Source organism: Sander lucioperca, chromosome 7 (genome assembly GCF_008315115.2).
Source record: "Sander lucioperca isolate FBNREF2018 chromosome 7, SLUC_FBN_1.2, whole genome shotgun sequence".
Taxonomy (NCBI): Eukaryota; Metazoa; Chordata; class Actinopteri; order Perciformes; family Percidae; genus Sander; species Sander lucioperca.
Window position 1 is genome coordinate 38,574,540 of NC_050179.1, and position 11,745 is coordinate 38,586,284.

Sequence of the window (11,745 nt, forward strand, 5' to 3'; positions counted from 1 at the left end):
GAGTGCAGAATGTACAAAAAAACAAAATGTCTCTGAAATGTGCTGTAGAAATAAAGCTGCCTTGCCTGAGTTACACAGATGTCTAAAGTAGCCATAGATAGGGTAGGGGGATGGAATCCAGACCATCACAGCCTTCAAATCAAGTTCCAATATACTTTTTACCATCTCTCATGCAGGTAAACACACATTCAAGTAAGAATAAGATAAGACAAGATAAGAGGCTTTATTGTCATTGCACCACTGTCTGACAGTATTATAACGAAATTGCGTTAAGTATTAAAAGACACAACAACAAACACTAAAAATGGAACACATAAAAACATTTTACATTTTTAAAAAGGCAAAAGGTGAACATATCCTAGCAGTAGATAATGCACATTACAGATAACAGATAACAGATAACAGATTAGGTATTGCACCTTCCTGATATGAATAAGCATGAAGCTGTGGCCCCAGCTCCAGTGTTTCTGCTCTGGCCATTAAATAGTCTCACTCCAGGGAAGTAATAATTGGTTGACAGAGCAGGAGGTGTTATCGATTTAACACTAGAATGGCCATGACGGTCATTTTGACCGTTTTGAAATTTATATGTGTAATAACTTTGCTGAATAAAAAAATACAATCCTGCTGCTGCCTGACTTTTCCTAAAAGAGTCTGCATTTTAATTTAAAATTGTTTTTATATACATTACACAAAAGGCAAAGAAAATACAATCACTTTTACCTATTTCGGCCACGGTCATATTGACCGCTCGGATTTTCGCGGTATTGTTTTTAATTTTTCACGCGGTTGAAGATGCATCTTGGTTGCTTAGTAACTACCACAGTCTCTGTCAGAGCAACGTAACTAGCGGTCTCAAGTAACAAGTGTGGGCATCACCGTTGGGCCGAAGGCAAAGCCAGAGTCGGTAACGTAGGCTACTACAGCGTGGATGGACTCTGTTCTGAATCAGAAGGCAAACACCGGGCGCTCGCTCTGTGAAAGGCGCCGTACACGTAGATGGCCGGTGGCTGTTTACATGTTCATATAACTTTATACATCCTCGAACTGGCTGGAATCGTTGCACACATCCTCTCCAAGGAGTGCACCAGCAGTAAAATTGTCCGGAGGAAGTTCATGCAGCAACTGGCAGAGCAGCTGAGAGCGGAGTTTATGGAGGAAAAAAGGGCAGCGGCTCACGGTCCGAGCAGCGCTGACCACCGCAGCAGACGCCAAAACGGAGGCTGTGCCAGGTTAGGTTATAGCTAAATGTTCAAATAAGATACTTAGAATTGTTATTTGGCTGTTATGAGTTAAGTTGAATGAATTTCCACACCATATTTTTCGGGATATGAATGTATGAAATAATTACGGTTTACTATGCCATGATATGAATAATTGAAACACGTATTACTACTCAAATGTATAATTAAACTCGTAAAAATGTACATTTCGGTGTTATTACGTTTTTCTAAAGATATCCTAACACAATACATAATACAATATTGCAATTAGGTATTTATCATGAGAGATTATAGAGTTTGGAATCTGGCGGTCAAAATGACCGCTCACGGCAGTTCTAGTAGTTATGGAATTCCAGCACTTCTAGTGTTAACGAAGCCCATGTGAGCCCAGTTAAAGGTTCAGTATGCCATGGATAATGCTAAGTGTGATGGTCCATGGAGGGAGGCCATGGTTCAGCACCACGGACAGGGCCAACTGGTTCAGCACCACGGACAGGGCCCAAATGGTTAAGCACCACGAACAGAGCCAAAATGGTTCAGCACCACGGACAGGACCCAAATGGTTCAGCACCACGGACAGGGCCAAATGGTTCAGCACCACGGACAGGACCCAAATGGTTCAGCACCACGGACAGGGCCCAAATGGTTCAGCACCACAAACAGAGCCAAAAATGGTTGAGCACCACGGACAGGGCCCAAATGGTTCAGCACCACGGACAGGGTCCAAATGCTTCAGCACCACGGACAGGGACAAAATGGTTCAGCACCACGGACAGGGCCCAAATGGTTCAGCCCCACGGACAGGGCCCAAATGGTTCAGCCCCACGGACAGGGCCCAAATGGTTCAGCACCACGGACAGGGACCAAATGCTACAGCACCACGGACAGGGCCCAAATGGTTCAGCACCACGGACAGAGCCCAAATGGTTCAGCACCACGGACAGAGCCGAAGCTATTTTCCATGAAAGCGTCCCAAATCCTTGTGTCCTCCCTGGCTCCCAGCATTATGAACACTCAGTGTCCTGAACAGTACATTCTATCAATCAGCATCATTTTGTGTCATCACTGACACGTGCAGTGTCTCAAAACGTCCACTTTCACATCTACAAAATCAAACCCATTGCATTGTGGGATTGTTGGTAGAACGTAGAGTACATCCCATGGATGCTTTTTTTTCAGCCTTTTCATTTTTAGAAAAGCTCCTCCAGATGTAGTTGAGTTTCTTTCTTGAAGTTTCTTTTGCATAAATTTGGAGGAAACAACTGCTGCAGCCCTTCCGCGCTCCGTAATCTCATTAACCCATACATCACAACACAGTTCCACTGCATGGTACGGCTCAGCTCAGCTCACATTTGGAACCAGGTACTTTTCCTCAATATTTGGCTTTCCACTGCAGATGGTATCCCCTCAATGTAGGCGGGATTCTCAGGTGATCAGAACCAAACAGAGGAACGTCTGCACCACCGCGCGGTTTAGCAGGCTGCCAGTTTTTGAAAAAAAATTGTGGCTGCTTTTGATCGTAGCTTGGCTATTTAAAAATGGCTGGATTGTGCAGGTCGTCCCGTGTCACACAGGTGATGTTTCTATAATAACTTTATTTGTAAAGCACTTTTCAAAACCAAGTTACAAAGTGCTGTACAGTAAACAATACATTAAAAACAAGACCCATAAATACTTCAAATTCAGCAATAAATAATGCACCAATATTAGCAATAAATAACAACACTTACATAAACAACTGTTATGAAAAGAGCAAACGATAAATGTGAGTCTTTAGAAGAGATTTAAAAGAGGTCACTGAGTTTGCCTGCCTGAGATCTCCAGGCCAGGACGAGGTTTTGGAACCATAAGTAGATCAGGAGGATCTCAGGCATTGGTCTGGCTCGTAGGGAGTTAGCAAATCACAGATATAGGCAGGAGCCAGGCCATTCAGGGCTTTAAATATTCTAGTCTAGTGACGGTTCTCTTTGCCCAATCACTGGTCTGCAGTGTTTTAACTCCACCTTTGCCTCCGCTTGGATCTTCAACCAAGGTGGTACCAAAAACAGTACCAGGTACTATCCACAACCTCTGCTTTTCCACCGCTGGTCACGTATTACGGTCACGTATTACGGTCACGTATTACGGTCACCTGTTTAATACGGCCACCGTGCGGCAGCAAATATAACGGTCATGTACTGTATGTCGTTTTGGGAGTCCTTGACAATTGACCTACTGTGTCGTTTAGGTCTGAGGATGTGTTGCATAGAAACCTGTGATGTTTTAAAAAACTTCAATGAGGTTCTGTAACCTGGACAAATCCTTTTAAAGTTGCCCGTCAAGAATGATTGTGTTATTTCAAATACATGTAGATGGGTTCACAGCCCTTGTAAATGCTCTTTGATTAGATTGGACCTTGTGAGAAGATTTCTGTTGGGATTTTAATTTGGTATGGTAATGCACACTGTATATGTGCAGCGTGAGTGAAACGTACAACAACAGCTTTCTCTTCCTTTCACAGGAGTGAGAAACATCATCACGATTATTACATATATTACGGACATAAATGAAACAATGTTTCATCTCAGTGAGGCTCCGGTGGGACCTGCTGCTGAAGCTTTAAGATTCCCTGGACACCACGCTGGGAGCTAATCAGGCCACAAAACTAATAACCAATTGTAATAACATTCCGTTTTTTTGGTCCTCGGGCACATCTCTGCAAAGCAAACACATTAAACATCCTCACACACAATTACCAAGCTCCTGAAATGAGGGAAATCATACGGTGCTTGGCTGGATCGAACACTGAGCAGAGTGAGCACAATGGCTGAAATGGAGGGGAGAAGGGTGTTTACGTGGACCCATCGGGTGATGTTGAATGGCATGTATTTTATAAATGACAGTGGAAATGTGAGAAGAGGTGAGAGTGCTGGCAGTGATGTCTGTGGCCTATCCTGAGGGACTGGAACATTGTTTTATGGAAAGAGAGGTTGCATTTTTTTAAACATTTTTCAAAGCAGTGGAGGGCACTTTAAGAAATATATTTAAGAATATATTTTAACAGCTGTTGAGGCATAAGTGGCCCATGACAATATCTGTCTGCATTTCAGCGGTTAGTAATTGTATGAGAAAATTAACAAACTGCATGTTGAATTGTAAGTATATAGTTTAAAATTATATATTGTTTGGGCTGGTCATATGTAACTTATGATTGCGAATTTGTGTTGGATTTCACTAATGTTCTCAACACTATTATCCTAAATTATTAATCAGCACTTGGTTTGGGAGATTAAAGAATGAATTTCTTTTCAGAAGTGTACAACCTGAGCAGCTTTGTGTGAGAGAAGTTTGTAGTCTGGATCAATGGAAGTACATCTTCAGGGTAAAGCCTGACATGTCTGCTCTCTGTGTGCTGCCAATCTCACCCTTTGTTTCAAGAAACAACAACAAACTACATGCTGAAAATGTCAAGTTATGAAACAAAGTTTGCTTGGTTCTTTCAGGGAATGATTGTAAAGATTTACAAAGAATATGTTCAGGGGATTTCCTGTCTAACTGGGACGTTTTGGGACTGATTGGTGGAGACTGCTGTGGACGAAGTACACATGGAGATACACTGGTAAGAGCCAATGAGGTTTAACCATGTATCAGCTCATTTAAATAGCTCACGTTACTGTATTGAGTCCGGAGCTCAACACCGCCCAAGACGATTGTGATTGGTTTAAAGAAACGCAAAGGTTTTTTTTCTCCTATCCCAGAATGCATCTGTGGTGTAGCCAGACCTTACTCCACAGCGCTGTGGAGATAGGTTGAGACGATCTGACGCAGAAACAGAAATGGCGATGGGTGGGTGGTGATGGCGCAGTGGATATGACATCAACCAATGTGTCCCTGAGCAAGATGCTTAACTCCTAGTTGCTCCAGAGGCGTGCGGCCTCTGACATATATAGAAATTGTAAGGCGCTTTGGATAAAAGCGTCAGCTAAATGACATGTAATATAATGAAAGCTAACACTCTTCTTAATATTGATGGACACTATATCATGTACCAATTGACACTGCTCTGCATGTCTGCAGGCCGGTGCTTAGCTCGTACAGAGGGACATCACGCAGGGACGGTAGATTAAAGCCTCTGAGACGCAACAGCCTTTAGTAACAGTAACATTGATTTGTTTTATTACTATCATAGTTATGTTTGAGGGTTATTAGAACCCATTTAGAAGCCAAGAGCAAGAAAAACACACTACTGAAATTCATCTAAAAATGGTTGTAGGGGGAAAAACATACAAAATATATTGGTATGTGTTTAACGTCTTCCCTGCAGAGGTCCATGGTGATAGTTAATGCCTCTGCAGGTGAAAAGTACAGCAGAGAGGTAGGAATCCATTTCATGCTGCACCGTCCCTCTGTGATAACACACTGACCCGCCTGAAGATTTACCGTTACTGGCTGTAATGACGGTTACTGCTGTCAGAAATTAGCACAGAGTCAGGGCACCGGATGGTGATGATGGAGCAGAGACACCGTGAGACATGATAAAAGGGGAAATGGAAGGGAGTGTAACCTGTCAAAAGAGAGAGAGGAAGGAACAAAGGAAAAGAGAGAATGAAATGAGAACAAACATGAGATGGCAGAGTAGATGAAAGAGAGTGGAGAAGGTGAACAAAATGAAGAGGATAAGAGGAAAGAGAAGAATGAGCTAGCCAAGCACTTCATGCAGGCCAGTGTCCAATTCTGAACCTCACAATGTACACTATGCCCCAATGCTCAGTGCCAAACAGGAAGAAAAGTCTTTATGTAGAGAGCTGCAAAGTAAGTCTTTGGAGGTGGATGAGTGTGTAGTGCGTCTGACTTTCATGCAGGAGACGTGTCTCAATAAATGAACGTTTGCAACGGTTGGCAACACATTCTCACTCCCAGCACGTGAAAAATGTGATGTGAACACATCCAGCAGACACAGAGCAACATTTGCATTCATTTGTCATGTTTGTGTTGTTGCCTGACTAATAACTGAACCTGATCCCACCAGATCCTAACAGTGTCCCCCTGGCAAGTGTATGTCCAATATTCTTCCTCTCTCTCATTTTTGGTCTGTAAAGATCAGATAAAAAAGGTGTTCATGTCAGCCGTTTTCTATTTGACAGCTATAAACTTAAAACACACTTCATTCATAGTGGTCAGAAACAAAATGAAACTTATTTCATCTTTCCACTGTTCCAACAATCACCACTCCGGTTTGGTTGAAATAAACCCTTAATTCACCCATTTACATGTGGAAATATGCTGGCACTATACACGCTAAAAGTCCTGATTATTTACATGGAGTCTGGTGGAAATATGCTGGCTCTATACACGCTAAAAGTCCTGATTATTTACATGGAGTCTGGTGTAGTTTGGTGATGGTGATTTCGGGGCTGTTTCATGTTAAACTAAAAGGATCTTACTCTTTAATAAAAAGGTATATCTCTGTAGGGATCCTTTCATAATGTTGTCAGACACTTAGAATAATAATCTGAGCCTGTCAGTTGTAAAAACAGAACTAAATATTTGTCCTATAGGGTTACATTACAGCCCGGTTCACGGCTGCCGGTTACAGCGTTCGCGCTCAATACTGACCAAATCTGACCAAATCAAAGATTTTTGTTCACATCAGTCACTTAGACACCAAGGATCCATGGTGAAAGAAAATCTAAATGACCTTTGGTTTACATTTGAATCATTGATTTGGCCTTTGATTTCTTGCTCAGCCGTTATGAGAACTAACTTCTAATGTAGCGCCTCCTCTGTCTTGTGGCTGACGTGATGTTGTTGATTATCTCTATCTGTCTGGATGCCACATCATTGTGGAGCTGGATGGATTAAGTTACAATTGGTCGGAGTGTTGCATTGGTGCTCGAAACCTGATCATCCTGCTCTGCTTTGCCTCAATCTTGTTCCACCGCTGTCAATACAGACTGCTGTGGAGGGCTGAATTGGGTTAGAGTGACAGGTAGGAGTAGATCTCGTACATTGTAAACTATTGACCTGTCTGGATCCATGTCTTCAAATCAGGTTTGGTATTACTTAGTGTGTGAGGAATTTATCTTCCACACAAAGGATCAGGACCTCCAGGTCCTGGTAACATCCAAAAATGGACATAGTGAGGCAAATGACTAGAGATGTTCCAATATCGATATCGAAAAGCCTCTGATACCGCCTAAAATGCTCGTATAGCCAAATACTGGAGATTATGCTCCCATCCGATACGTAATTTAGCCCTGGACAAAATATACTCTAAAGTAGTTTATTTATGTTCTTTTTCCATTATGACTGTCAAACTGGATAATAAAAAAGTTCTGTGGCGTTAATTATTTGTGTTTTTTCACGTTTCACATAGAGTATAACAACAATGATTGCAACCCTATCACATCCATACAGGGATAGTAGTATATAGCTGTTAAAACATAATAAAATATATGACACACTGGTATCGGATCTGTGTTCGGTATCGGCCGGTACGCAAGTTCAGGTATCGGAATCGGTATCGGGAAGGAAAAAATGGTATCAGACCATCTCTACTAATGACCCATGGTCAGGAAGATGATGGGCACTTTATTGCCATGTAATAGACTTCATAAACACACCCTTATGTTTAACTTCAGAGAGAGGGGAACTGAGGAAAAGCCATTTTTTTTCTTCCCCATATTCCCAATTACCAAGAAGGGAGAGTTTGTGGGTGGGGGGCTTTCATATGTGTCTGTCTGTCCTCATCATCAAAGGACAGCCGGCAGCAGCGGAGCAGAATAGACCTCTGTTCTTTGAGAAGGAACAGAGGTCTTGCTGGGAAGAAAAAGAAAAGGATGTGGCTAGTGAGCTATTTCAGCATCATTCACAGATCCAGGAAGAGGTAGCTGGAGAGACAGCCACAATAGGACAGCCTCAGCAGGACACAGAGCATGTCAGGGTTGGAATCGGCTTTATTTAAAGGGAAATTACACGGCAGCAATGACAGACCGGTACGCCAGAATAAGAGAAATCTATTTCGCAAAGGGGTTTTAATGTTTGAAGTGAAACTGTCTTAAAGCAGCTTAAACAGGATGATAGTAATTGGATGATCTGTAAGTGCTCCTTTCCAGAAATCAAGTTAAATGGATGGCATCCTGGGTATCCTGGGAACGTAATGGTTGCGGTTTTAAACACGCCGTTAACGTTATAAAACGGTCGCAGTTTGGTGTTTAAGCACCAAAACGAATAAGTTAAGTTTAGAAAAAGATGGTGGTTTGGGTTCAAAATAGACATTACCTCACTTCCGGAAGGTGACATAGTTCTGTTTGTTCATAAAGTTTAAAAGAAAAACTTGCCATTTACTTTTCTTTTAAAACGTGACATGAACCCCGGTCTACTGGGTGAAAGTCCTGTTTGTTTGACCCATCCACCCCCCCAACTTGCCTCCTTATGTGGAATTTGGACACATAAGGCACACAGGGAAGGTCTCCTCAGGTAATACAGCTCCTAAATCTGAACCTGTGATTATTCCGCAGTGAATGAGGAAGGCTGAGGATCTGTAGGTCAATTATATTCCTTGTGCTTCCCTGCTGGTCTAAACCTGGGCTCTCTGGATCACTCACCTGGACACATCATTACCATTTAGAGAGGCTGCAACCATCCTGAGATCCACACCAACACACACACAGACACACACACAAAAGGTTTTAAGACTCTCACAGTCACACACAAAAGCAGAAACAGGAAAAACAGCAGAAATTTCAGATTAAAATTCTATTTCTGTTGGATGACGAGCATCTGTCCCTGAGCAGCTTCATCCTCAGTGGGACCGGAGGCCAGCTCAGGACCAGGTGTAGTGTAAGGGTTCATTTGTCCTCATCGTCTTTGTGTCCTCAGAACTAACTTCTCCTCTTTCTTCCATCTCCTTAATGCACAGCTGCAACACGAGAAAAAACTGTTCTGATCAGGTTCTGAGCAGTGTTCTGTTCTGATCAGGTCGTGTCATATTTTAATTATGTTCCCCATTTTTGTTAAAGTATTCTTTTAGGACGTATTTTAAAAAAAAAGTTAACTCTGAATAATAATTTTCATTTGAACCCTTTCAGTTTTTCTTAAAAAGACATTCTTGTCTATTCAATACTCATGGACATTCCCCATTTGGTTCATATACTGAAACTGTTTAACTGTTTTTTCTCTTTCTACTTTTGTGTTTTGTCATTACTCTGAAGCACCGTGAGCTGCGTATAAACAGGTGCTGTATAAATAAAATTGTATTAATATTTTTGGTTTTAATTGTTAAAGTATCTAGCATCACTGTTGGTAACATTGTAATATAAAATATCAGATTATTTGGAGAGGAGGAAGCACTCCAGAGGGTTTGATCATTGAGCTCTCTCTCGGCTAACGGTCATCGCAATCAAACAACACTAAACATCAAGTCATTTTCCTTGGTTTGTGTTTTTGATCACAGAGCTAATCGGCTGTCCTCTCCACTAAACCCAGCAGATGAGGAGCGCCACTCTGTCTCCTCCTGCGGTTAATAATATGTGCAAATTACACTTAATCACTCGTCATTTAGGTCATCTTCAAACAGAGCAGCACGCCAGCCATCTAAACACATTACATCGTGACATGGCAATTATGTGTTATTTGGGAAGAGAAGGTGTAATGGCTGCCTTGCTTTGTGGGGACTCTCTCTTTGCTTCTTATGATCTTTACCATCTAATACACTGTCTGTTCTTCCTTTAAATCCATATGGGACACTGTTCCAAGACTTTTGTTTGGAAGATAAATTCAAACTTTATTTTTTTTTAAGACAATTTTTTGGGCTTTTCCGCCTTTCATTGACAGGACAGCTAGGTGAGAAAGGGGAGAGAGAGGGGGAAGTCATGCAGGAAATCGTCACAGGTCAGATTCGAACCCTGGACCTCTGCGTCGAAGCATAAACCTCTAAGTACATGTGCGCCTGCTCTACCCACTGATCCAACCTGGCCACGATAACGAATTAGTTACAAACCCAAATTATGTCTACTTTCACAACAACTAACAGTATGTAATCTTAAAACACTAGTCTGGGATATTTGGAGTATTAAGAATTCTTAAATGGTATTTCCCCTTTTTTATAGTATTATTATAAAAAGTGGATACAGCGTTGGAGCCAGAGCCCCGTTCATTCCTAACAGAGTTGCTCAGTGGCGCATGGAGCCATCATGGAGCCAAAAATGACCCGGATAATCGGCGCCGCTTCCTCACTGTGCGGCCCAGAGAGCAATCGCACTAGAGACCTCCACCAGCCGAGCCAGCTACTTCCGGTTTAGCGCTCCGCTAACTTGAATGGTGACTGAATGATTTAATTGTGCGGCTTACCAAATGTTTTCAGAACGAATGGATCACATTCTGATAGCGAAATGAGTCATTTTGCGGGGGTTGTGAAGCTAAAAAAAAGTATCCACTGATTTTCAGACGTCTCTGTCTCCATGTAAGTCTGAGGGAAAAAGTCTTTTTGGGCCAGAGGGCATCACATGACGGACCAGGGAGTTGTAATTACACTCTTTGGTCGCTATGTTCAATTTGCTTCAAAGCCTGGCAAACTTCCTGGGAGGACTGGTTTAAACCCCCTCTCTCCTGTTCCCTATTGTTGGTCGTTTTGTGTCCTGGACTGATCAGCATGAGTCACGACCAGTAATTGAATCCTGTATAATAAGCAAAATCATTCATTATGTGACTCATAAGCACACGCACGCCAAATGTCAAGTCAAGTTTTCACGTGAATTCACGGCGCTATGGGAACACCCACCTGGAGGGCAAAACGAAGCTGCCCTTCACTGTCTGCGAACGAGTCAGCTCAGCTTTTAGCTTTAACCACACTGTAGCCAACAATGTCAGATAGTTGTAGGTAATTGGATGCACAAACAGAAACAAGACAAGCCTGGACTGTATAACTACAGAATACCGTCTCAGGACGAAAACCCAGAGAGGAGGATAGTGTGGGTTTGTGCAGTTATATATACTGTACATGCAACACTAGCAGACTACACTGACACTGAAACTGACCACCATGCAACTAACAACTGCAGTCGAGCTAACCGTATCTCCGTATCTCCATCTTCCATCTCCAAATTAACTCATTTATTCAAATACTTTTCCAGACACTTGTTTCACAAGCGGCGTTACTACGTCACTCTGCTATGTAGCTAAATATCGCTAAAGTAGCCTAAAGCTCCCGGTGTCGGGACATAGCTGTTTTTAAAGTGGAAGTAGACAACTTTTCAACTAGCTAGCTATGGTAGCTAACTGTCTGCTTATTAACTCCTTGATCATAACAGATTATGGTAACTTTTACCATGGCCCATTTTAGAAAGGCAACAGTTTGTTTGTTTATTTCTGACTGCCAGTGTTAGCTAGCGTAGCTAGTGCACTAATGAGCCATTCTTTTCCCAGAATCATGTCTGATGGCAGACAGATTGCATAATGAAATGCAATCCAAACGCACATAGCCTACATATCAACAACGTTTCATTTCCAGGATGTTCAGGTGCCGCTAGAAATTCCGCCGGAT